The sequence below is a fragment of the Eleutherodactylus coqui genome, chromosome 5 (genome assembly GCF_035609145.1).
Source record: "Eleutherodactylus coqui strain aEleCoq1 chromosome 5, aEleCoq1.hap1, whole genome shotgun sequence".
In the NCBI taxonomy this organism is placed as follows: domain Eukaryota; kingdom Metazoa; phylum Chordata; class Amphibia; order Anura; family Eleutherodactylidae; genus Eleutherodactylus; species Eleutherodactylus coqui.
This window is the reverse complement of record NC_089841.1, coordinates 185,568,388-185,579,772: the sequence shown is the minus strand read 5'-3', so window position 1 is coordinate 185,579,772 and position 11,385 is coordinate 185,568,388. Positions and strand designations below refer to the sequence as shown.

Below are 11,385 nucleotides of genomic sequence, written 5' to 3'. Positions count from 1 at the left end.
CCTGGCATTTATAGCATTAACATCTGCTACTAGTATTATTGGCTCCTGTATGGTGTGATTTTGGCTCTGTGTGTCTTCTTATCTTGTCCAGTTGTCCCAGTCAGGGGTAGCATGTGTATGCATCCTAGCCTAGGTGCGTGGATTCCTAGGGGCATCAAGTGTTTGGTCATCTTCCTTTGTAGTGGCTTTGTTTTCTGTTTCCCTGTCTTGTAAGCTCTGTGGAATATGTTGGCACTATATAAATAAATATTATTATTGTATGAAAAGAAACTGGCACTAAATTATTCTATGTTGACTAAATCTGTCACACTCTGGCCACAATGTGGCTATAACAACAATTTTCTTTCAAGACATTTTATTGCTTTTTCGTAAACATAACATGTAAAATTGTAACACATAAAGGAAGGCTTTCTGATACTGTACACCTCAAGCATGTAAAAAGCAACCTTTAACGTTTTCAGATTTCTTGTACAAAATCACCAATAAACCTTCTTGAACTGGATAAACTTCCTATGTGTATTGATTCTCATAATTAACGATAACAAAGGGGGGTTGGGTACAAACCGACGGGTGGAAGACAACAAAGGAGAAGGGGAGAAGGGTAAGGAGGAGGGGGGGGGGGGAGAAGCCATCCAGAATCCATTCTTAATTTTACCAGTTGTTATATATATATATATATATACCACACATTCACTCACAATTGCCTGTGGCTAGCCATCTCGAGAACCTAGGTATATTTCATATATCTATCCAGGTTGCCCAAGTACGATAGAACTTATCATATCCCGTTGGATCTTCCGCCACTCTGAGTCTCTCCAATCTCTCAATCTCATCCATTGCTCCTACCCATGCACTTATGGGAATCTCTACACTCTGTTTCCAAAATCTAGGAATCACCTGCCTTGTGGCTATGATAAAGAATTTTAGCAAACCTGTTTTGAGCAAATGAACATTCTCGTGAGCGATGGACAGAAGTGCCAACTCGGGTGTCAGGGAAAGTGACTCTCTACACACTCTCTCGTATAGGTGTTTCACATCATGCCATATGGGTGCGACCATGGGACAGTCGCACCAAATATGGAGCATTGAACCGGTGTCAGCTCTGCAACGCCAGCAGATGTTCGGAGTTGCGGGAAAGAAGGAGTGTAATCTCTCCGGGGTAAGGTACCATCTTGAGATGATCTTGAAATTTAGCTCCTGAAGCCTGCTGGATATTGACATTTTGTGGGTAAGCTGAAATGCCTTACCCCATGACTCCGCCGGGAAAGACTTGCGCAATGCCTCCTCCCACGCGCCTATCCATCTGGGTTGGTGATTTCCAAGATGTTCCTCTACTAGTAGATTGTAGAGTATTGATACCGTGTGTTTAGGAGTTTCCGAGGCACAGCAAAGTTTCTCGAAGGGAGTATGCGTCATGTTCCAACCCTGGGAGGGTTTAATCCCGCCCATATAACTACGTATCTGTAGGTATTGCATCCATGAGCCCGGGGCCGACCCTCCAAGCCCCTATAACAACAATTTTGACATCACACATCATGATTACTTGTGAGAATTCACGTGAGAATCTGTCTTTTACTGAGATTTCCCTTTAATGGTTAATGCAGCAGGACTGGTTTTTTTATATTACTTAATGTGTACGTTGTTTCAAACACCCTAAATAATTATTTATTTGCTTACAAGGAAGCATGAAATACACTTCAAGAAGATGTTGGATCACTGCTGCAAGTAAGATATTTATACTCTGAATTATCTGCTTTCATCATGGTGGTATATTGGTAGTAACTAATTAGTTGTGTAACAATGTTTCAAAACAACTATTCTTTTTATGCCACTTAAGGATATGTACTGTAGAGGCAATATAGTGCAGCTATCATAATGGACAGAAAATCCAGAGATTAATTTATTGTGGCTATAAGCAGGTGATATTATAGTGAAGCTGGGTCCAAGTCATTTACGTGCTATGGTTGCTTTCAGATGAGCATATTTTAACTCTCTATTTGGTCCGTTTTTGTGAACCATAATACAGAACTAATAAAAATCTATCTTTACATGCTGCATGGCCTATTTTTGTCAGTTTTTCACTTCGCATTTGCGTTCATTGGTATTATTTACTGTATTTGCCGCGTAGAAAATAAAACCAATGACAGCGAATACAGATCACATACTGATGGCATACGGTTGAAAGATCATCTGTAACACATCCGCATTACAGATCTGTATTATGGAAGTGTGGCAATACGCTAGTCTGAAAGTGAAATAGTTCTAACTTTTTATGCACCCCTTCATACTTTTATGAGTGTTATATTATATTAAAATGTAATATGTAGTATCAATTAAGTAAATTCTAGTGATGAGCGAGCATACACACTAAGGACAATTGCTCGATCGAGCATTGTCCTTAGCGAGTATCTCCCCGCTCGGAAGAAAAGGTTTGGCTGCCGGCACGGGTGACAGGTGAGTTGCGGCCATGAGCAGGAGGGAGAGGGAGAGAGAGATCTCCCCTCCGTTCCTCCCCACTCTCCCCCGCCGCTCCCCGCCCACCGCCGGCAGCCAAATCTTTGCTCCCGAGCAGGCAGGTACTCGCTTAGGGCAATGCTCGATCGAGCAATTGCCCTTAGCGAGTATGCTCGCTCATCTCTAGTTAATTCATTTCACTTTCTCATTAAAATAAATCTAAAGGTTAAACTGAAGACTAAAGATCACATCAAATCTATATATATAAAGACGAAAGCCCTCACTGACTCACTCACTGACTCACTGACTGACTCGCCACTAATTCTCCAACTTCCCGATGTCATAGAAACATAAAAATTTGGCACAAGCATTGATTATGTCATAAATAGGAAAAGCTTATGGGTCCCAACTCGATTATTCAATTCTAGTACAAAATAATTAGCGTCCAAGTTTTACGTACGGAATCTAATTCTCTCCCTTCCCGATGTCGTAGAAACATGAAATTTGGCATGAGCATAGATTGTCCAAAATAGGAAAAGTAAAGAGGTCCCAACTCTATTATTAAATTCTAGTGCAAAAGAACTAGCGTCCAAATTTTACGTATGTAATCTAATTCTCTCACTTCCCGATGTCATAGAAACATAAAAATTTGGCACAAGCATTGATTATGTCATAAATAGGAAACGTTTATGGGTCCCAACTGAATTATTCAATTCTAAGTGCAAAAGAATTAGCATCCAAATTTTACGTACAGAATCTAATTCTCTCACTTCCTGATGTCATTTTATATAAAAGAAACGTCGCATGATTACCTCCATGTGGTGTTTCCTGGGCAACACAAAGAACCATGCAAAATGGTGAACATATTTTTTTTCCCGGTATCTCTAAAGCAGAGGTCCCCAACTCCAGTCCTCAGGGACCACCAACAGGTCATGTTTTCAGGATATCCTATAGAGAGAACACCTGTGGCAATGTCTGAGGCACTGACAATAATTACATCACCCGTGCAACACTAAGGAAATCCTGAAAACATGACCTGTTGGTGGTCCCTGAGGACTGGAGTTGGGGACCTCTGCTCTAAAGTAACCACGACTTCATAAGATTTTCCATGAGAACACCAGATAAACACCAGTACCAAATTAACTCGGGCGAAGCTGGGTATATCAGCTAGTTGCTATATATATGAGCTCTGTAGGAAGAGGATTTTGAATTAGCTTATTTCACAGTGTACTGGGTTACCACAGTGATTCAAACACAGCTTTCACCAGTACACAAAGCCTGAACTCCAAAAAGACTGAAGATGAAGTAAAATGTGATTAAACATAAAACTGACAACTGGTAAGATTACTTATTTATATCCTGGCTCTCATAAAGAAATAAGTATTGCCAAAAATAAGCAAAATAAAGAATATCCTATACATCATAGTAAAGTTTACATTTTCAGGGACTAATACTACTCTTTACTATTTTATATTTACAATAGTCATAACTAACTCTTTCATTTCTCTTCATGCTCATTGTAGACATTTCTGCCAGAGAGAAACTTCATTCTCTAAGAACTAATTTCATAATTTTAACTGAAAGTAATGTAAGTTTTTTGACAGTGAGCTAACACAGTGTCTGATACAGAAGCTCTCATTTTTGGAACTGGAACAAGGCTTGATGTCCGGCCAAGTAAGTGACTAAAACTTCTTTATGTAGCTCACTTTATATCTATATCTAACATTTGTAGGACATTTTTGGAAAAGCTGAGGAGATTTTATTTACTTCACATAGTTTTGCAGTAGTTAAATAGCAATTACCAGTAATAAGTAAGGTTTAAATCTATATCATCTTGAGAGGGTTCTAAAAATTATTAGACTTTATTAGACCTTATTAATTTTACAGCTTTTGTAAGAAATGAATTATTGTACAGAATTCTTGAATAATCTTAACTATATATAATACGATCTAGAAGCATACTGAAATACATTTAAATTAAAACAAATCAAATGTATTAGTAATATTCAAGGCATAGTATAAATGTCTGATTTTTATAACTTGACTTGAAAAACAGTAAAAGTACACAAGAAATGTTCAGCTCCAATTTAGGGCATTTAATATAATGAAATATGAATCTGGTTACAGTACAATCTTTCATAGCTCAATATATAGTAACTAATATGAAGTGTTTTAGCCTAACTGTCTTAACTCACTTTTATGATATGTTTCCATGGGACAGGCTCGCCGTGTAGGTCACATAGTTGAAAATATTCCATGATTCAGCTTGGAATCTGCAACTACATGAATGTTATGGATTTCTATGTGGAAATGCTTTGGATTTGCCACAGAGTAAAATCCACAATGAAAATCTGCAGCAAATATGTGATGTGCTACAGATTTAAAATATGTGATGTGCTACAGATTTAAAATATGTGATGTGCTACAGATTTAAAATATGTACCGTATGTCAAATTCCATGCAGATTTTATACGGATTTTTTGCACAACATGTTAATGAAATGTGTTCAACTCTCATCCATCACACTGCTACTGTTAATGCTGCAGTTCTTCAGTGTAAATTTGCAGCATTTACACCCCTTGGAAACATACCCCAACAGGCTGTTTCCTAAGGATATTGAAGAACAACTTTTAGTTTAGGACATTTCATATGCAATATTTTCCCATGACCATTATCTCATACTTTATTATTAAATCAAAATCATTTGCATTTATTCAATATTTTTTCATATCTTTTCTACATTAAATTTGTCTACTTTGCATCCAATGTCTTTAGTTTATAAATAATACATTTTTACATGTATATTTAAATTGTATCAACTATATTTTGTATTAGTTACAAGCTTAGGTTTCTGATATTTAATATTCTTACTATTTTATAGTTATAATCAATGCTACATGTATATCAGTAACTATATAATACATGTATATCATAACTATATCAGTAACTAAGCGTATGTGTAGTTAAAGTCATGATAAAGTCTATTATCATTTAGGAGAACAGAAGAAAAAAGTTTATGTTTTAGTGTTTGCTGGGTACTTGAGGCAAACATTGTTTCTGAGTTTTGAATAGGAGAACGCAGAGGTCATATTATGGTCCCAAAACAGATTTATCATGTTGCTTGTAAAATATAATTCCCTGATACATTTACAAAGGATGGGTATATAGCTATATTTATACATTTTCATGTGATATTCATCTGAAATGTAATCTAGTGTAACCCCTTAACGATCAATGATATATCCATCTCTGGCTGGTGCTATACCTATGAGACTATATACTGACAGGCAATAATGCTTTAGCATACCAAGTGCTACAAAGCATCAATGGGACAAAAAGTGTAAAAATAAAGCTTAACAGAGCTTAAATTAATGAAACTTTTCTTTTAATTAAAAATCATAGTACTGTTCTAAGACGTAAAAGGATAAATAATTGAACAATGAAATATGTTGATTTTACCATCCCCACAAAGAATAACAAGACCTAGTGAAGGAATTATATGCACTTCAAAATGGCTCTAATGAAAACTCATCCTATATAAAACAAGACCTCATAAAGCTACATCAATGGGAAAATTACAAATATGCCTCTAGAAATGTGTCAGCCCAAAAATTATTTATTTTTTTCCCATAAAACATGCTTTTATTGTGTAAAGTACTACAACATAAAAAACGACCTTACAGAATGAAGTTCAAATAATATTTAAACTGTATGATAAGCAGCCTTTAAAAAATCATGTTTCCACATCCCCTCCCTAAAATGTAATAAAACATTATATTTAATGAAAACTATAAAACAAATAATCAAAATATTGCTGCCAACCCAAACCATAACAACCTCAACTATTCGAATCCTATATTAAAACGACTATAGCTTAAAACCTAAATCTACTTTAACCCATTGGTGCTACAGCTAATTTTTATTTAGGATAAATAATATGATATGCACTTTTCTGGACACAGCAATACCAATTATACTTATTTCTTATTGTCTTGATTTTTTATGCAAGATTTAGGCCTCATGTCCACTACGAAATTCGGGCCCGCGCGGATTCTCCATGCAAAATTCCGCAGCGGGTCCTGAGACCTGTTCATGAGACCTGAAAAATGATTTAACTCACCTGTCTGGACGCTGCGGGTTCCCGTCCGTCGTGGTCGGATCTTTTTTCCCTCTGCCCAGCGGATGTGCATGCGCCGTGCACTCTTTTTTTTTTTTTTTAACTCCTGCTCTCCCGCGCTCCCGCGCCGGAGACCAGAAATCCAGCTGTGGGTGTACCGCGGATACGGACAGCTTCCATAGGCTTCTAGGGAAGCCTGCGGGGAACCCTCAGAAAATGGACCATGCTGCGGGTGTTTTCCTGCACGTGCGATCCACGCAGCAGGGAAAATTGACATCCGTAGGTATTTACTTACGGGTGTCCAATGCATCCCTATGGGCGCGGATCATGCGTGCAGGACACCTGCGCGGATTTGCTAATTCTAATTGTCCAGTGGACATGAGGCCTTAGAGTCATGCCTGTGTTGTTTTGTATTCTATTAAAATTACCACCGTCCAATTTTTGATTTTCCTGTTATTCCAGAAGAGCAGCCTACCAAAGCTCCTCAAGTGTTCCAATTAGAAGCGAAACAGCAAGCTTCCACCGCCTGTATGGCAAAGGATTTCTACCCTAAGGATATTGAAATTTTCGTTAATGACATCAAGCAAGAATATATTAGTACAAAATTATCTAATGAGGGATTCTACAGCGCAGTCAGTGTTCAGAATGTAAAGTCGAATAACTTCATATGTAAAGTTCTACAACCTCAAATGTTGGTGCCAAACACGACTGCCAAGTCAAAAGGTGAAAATTTGTTTACTTGCTTTATCTGGCGTGTTTCCCAGAGTAATTAGAATCATTATTAATTATTTGCTTTTTTCCGGCTCTATTTATATGACTGTTTTATATGACTGTAAAGAAGAAAAACAGCTGAAACAAACTGAAAGCATTCAGTTGTTTTTTTTTGTTTATTTTTAAACAAACAATTGAAATCAAACTGAAACATTTATTTTAGTTCTAATTCCATTTTTCTGTTCCAAAATCGAACAAAGAGATTGAAAGGCTCAATGCAAGCAACACACTTGTGTGAAAGGTTAGGCTAATGTAAAACATACAAAGGATTGTGAATCCAATGTACATCAGGTAGTCAGACATTTTAATAACTTGGCGGCACCACCGAATGGAAGGTAGCTTTCCTTCAAGTTAATGTCCAGCCTTTTAACAGGCCTTATAACATGACTAGGAAAATATGCAAAAACCAGAGTCTTCATCAGAAAGAGAAGATAACCATTGTGGCATGTAGGGTTCCTCGCCTAAGGATATCCGACTTACAGGACAGGAAATGGACACCACGTGCAGATAGATGCTCCAGAGACAGGATTTCTTTAAAACTGCCACCTGCCAATATTTATTTCATGTCATTGCAATACAGCATATCACAGTTCATGTACACAGTCCAGGGTTTACAGCCCACACGGTCCTAGTCACCAACCCCACCATCCAGAGGGCATCCTCCTTTGTCACACAGGTGATTGGCCCAAGCTGGTTCGCCCTGGGTCCCAGGCTCCGAGTCCCTGACATGGCTCCTTCACTGCCTCTCACTGGTCCACACTGGACCTCTGGCTAGCAGCCATTCTGCTCCACTGAGCTATCACTTCCAGCAGGCACTGAGCTCATGAGGGAGGGGAACTTTAACCTGTGTGACCGCACCCTGCCAGGTGCAGGTTAACTAAGCAAACACAGTAACTGCGCTCTGAAATCCCCTACAGGTCATTCTTGCTATGGCAGTACCACACCATGTACAGTTGAGTAATAAGATCTGTTAAAACATTGGACACTGACTTGGAGAAGAGCTACCTTCCAATAAATGGCACTGCTGAGGCATTGTAACATCTCCTTTTTGCATATCAAGTAGTCAGAGAAGCTGTACAGCTATCTTGGTTTGTCTGGGACTGGAGAGTTACTTTAAGCCTGAACAGATTCCATACAGTTATTCAAAGACTGAAAAATTGAGACTTTGTAAATAATTTTAGAATTCTCACCACTATATACAGTAAATGTGTGATGTGCAGTATTGTTACAAGTAGACCACAATAGTCATTGAAACACTAGAATAGCCAATTACTAAACTGCTTCCTGTCCATGCAGAGATTGATTATCCATTGGAGGAGGAGAAAAACAACACATGTAGAGAAGAAACATCTCGTAAGTGATACATTCTCAGCTGTACCGTATGATAATAATGCCCTGTTTATCTACTCTACACCAACAGTGAGTATCTACTAAACTGCTTTGGTGTTCTTTCTCTCAATATTGATATTTTGTGAGATGTTAGGAAATGCCCTGTAGGTTATTACAGCTGTTGTCTCAGTGTTTTAGGATGATAACATCCATCCATATGCTCTATTTCAGTATGTGGACATTACAAAGAAGGATCCTACTCTGGTAGACCCATCATGTTAATACATTACATAGACAGCCATTATTTTCAATGACTGCTATGTCATGCTACATTTCCAATTAGGTATGCCCAGACAAAGCTTCTCCTGGCAATAACAGCTGAGAGAAGCCGAAGCCACCTTGTTTTAGAAATGAATGACATTTGGGCTATATTTAGTTAGTGGTTTCTCCCACTTCACAAGGTGTATAATTATAAGATTAGAATTCTTTTGGTTGACAGGGTGCCCCAGTTTTCAACTTCAGTATAGATGCTATCCAAGAAGCGGTGGCATGTGATGACAGACTAATATACTTAGAAGACATATTATTCATGATTGTTCAGGAAATTCTCATTTGTTTTACCTGTTTTCCTTAAATCCACTAACTTAATAAATTTTGTTTTTACATTCCTTCAAATCGTTGCTATCTTCCAGTTCAGAGCACAGAACAAATCAATATGCTCTCCTTCACTGTTCTCGGAATGAGGGCATTATTTGTGAAAACCCTAGCCTTCAATCTGCTCTTGAGTGCCAAGATCTTCATAATGTGAGGTATGAACACACATTTAACAAAGGTATAAAATGTCCACTGAAAAGTGGCAGTACAGATAAACCTAGTAAATAGATGGATCATGCACATGGCCTTAATGTCGATCTGGTCAGACAAGAGTAAAGGTCGCTGTACTTGACTCCCACAGTCATACCTGTTTATTTCAATGGTGAGAGAAGAATAAGACACTGACAGACTTCTTGGATAGTGGCTTATCTTCTGTGGTAACAAAGGATCAAGCATGTTGAAGTTCAATAAGTTCAATTCTTCTTTCCCGATGTCGGCCATCGGGATAGAATTGGGACTTCCCCTTCGGCAGATTTGGTGGAGTTTCATTTAATGGGTATGGACACCTTAAGAGTTCCTTCAAGTAGAACATTTTAACTGCAGAAAATCCGCAGAATTTCTGTTGTATTTCTGTAGATGGCACAGTAATGAGCTGTGTGGAATTTGCATATGTAATTGTGTTTTGATGTGCGGATTTTCCACTCTGGAATGTCTTCCGTTTTTGTGATATGGTAGTGGAAGTTCCTGCTTCTGGCAAACTTTATTGTTAACAAACAAGGATTTTTCAGCTGATTCAGTGCATTTCCATAGTAGAAAAGCTGCAATAAAAGCAACAATACTCTATTTGCGGATTATAGTGCAGTTTTTAAGTTACCTATTGGTCCTTATGGAAAAAATCTACTGCAGATAAACGCAATTTCCATAACATAAATAAACATGCTGCAGATTGGTAAACCGCAGCATTTTCCAAATTTGTGCTTTTCTGTAGCAGAAGAAATCTGCGACGTGTAAAGCAGATTAGTAAAATCTCATTCACTTGCATTGTACTGTAAATGCTGCAGAATTTTTTTCTTATCTTCTCTATCTGGTCCTGGCTGCCATGACAACTTCTTCCAGCTATGTCTTGTCTCTGTAGAATTTGAACCACAGACATCTTTTGCCCCAAGTCATCCCAGCACATATCTACCATATTCATAACCTCACCTAATCCTGCTGTTACCAACATGTCCCTTTGCCTCTCCATCAGACTGTTCCCTAATTTTCCCCTATTCTCTCACACAAACTGCCCCTCCTGTTTGATCACTGCTGGTTTCTTTTTTTTTTTTTTTTGCAGACACCAATGCGTGGACAAGTGAAGATTTAACGTACCCAGGCTTTATCAACCTTCGCATATGTATCTTATGAACCAGATCAGCAGCTTCTTCTGGACTTTTATGGCCTTTTATCAAATATATAGAATATATCCAGGAATGTACTGAAAGGGTTTTCCTGGACTCGAACAACCTGGCTGCTTTTTTTCCATAGATAGTGTCATGCCGGTCTGCAGCCCTATTCACATCAATGGAGTTAAGATGCAAAATCAATACATAGGTGCTTATTCTGAAAGAAGGGATTCATGTTTTTCTAATCCTGGAAAATCCTTTAACCTGATTCCCAATATATCATCCAGCTTGCTTAATATATAATAGTAGAAATGACTTTTAACACGCACTGCTGTTTATCCTTAAAAAAGGTTGTGTAATTTTAAGAAACTTTTTTTTTTAAATATGTCTGTTTTAATAAATAAAATAACAATCCTGCAACATCTTTTCTTAGAAATATTTGTTCTGCCATTCCTCTGTTGTTCCTCTTAGACATTTCTGAATAAATTGACAACTAGGTGTTGCCACTGAACTTGACAAATGGGTATGTTCCTACAGAGTGGGATGCTGATAGCACTGATTAAGCAATATGTGAGTGTGTTGTGATGCCCCCAAACACACAGGTGACAATTTGCTCATTAAAGGGACTATATAACCAAATATTATTTATTAATTGAAATCAGATAATGAAACACATTACATTTTTCTATTCTGTTTTTATTTTCTGCCTATTGCATTATTTATTCTGTTCTCTATACA

General features: G+C 37.7%; 1 long non-coding RNA gene across 1 annotated transcript; it reads left to right on the top strand.

Moving 5' to 3' along the window:
- The first annotated feature begins 4,013 nt into the window (after positions 1-4,013).
- LOC136627024 (uncharacterized) lies at positions 4,014-11,060 on the top strand. The gene is made up of 5 exons (XR_010792732.1): positions 4,014-4,128; positions 7,034-7,294; positions 8,639-8,695; positions 9,364-9,480; positions 10,599-11,060. It is a non-coding gene; the product is annotated as an uncharacterized lncRNA (long non-coding RNA).
- Positions 11,061-11,385: the final 325 nt, after the last annotated feature.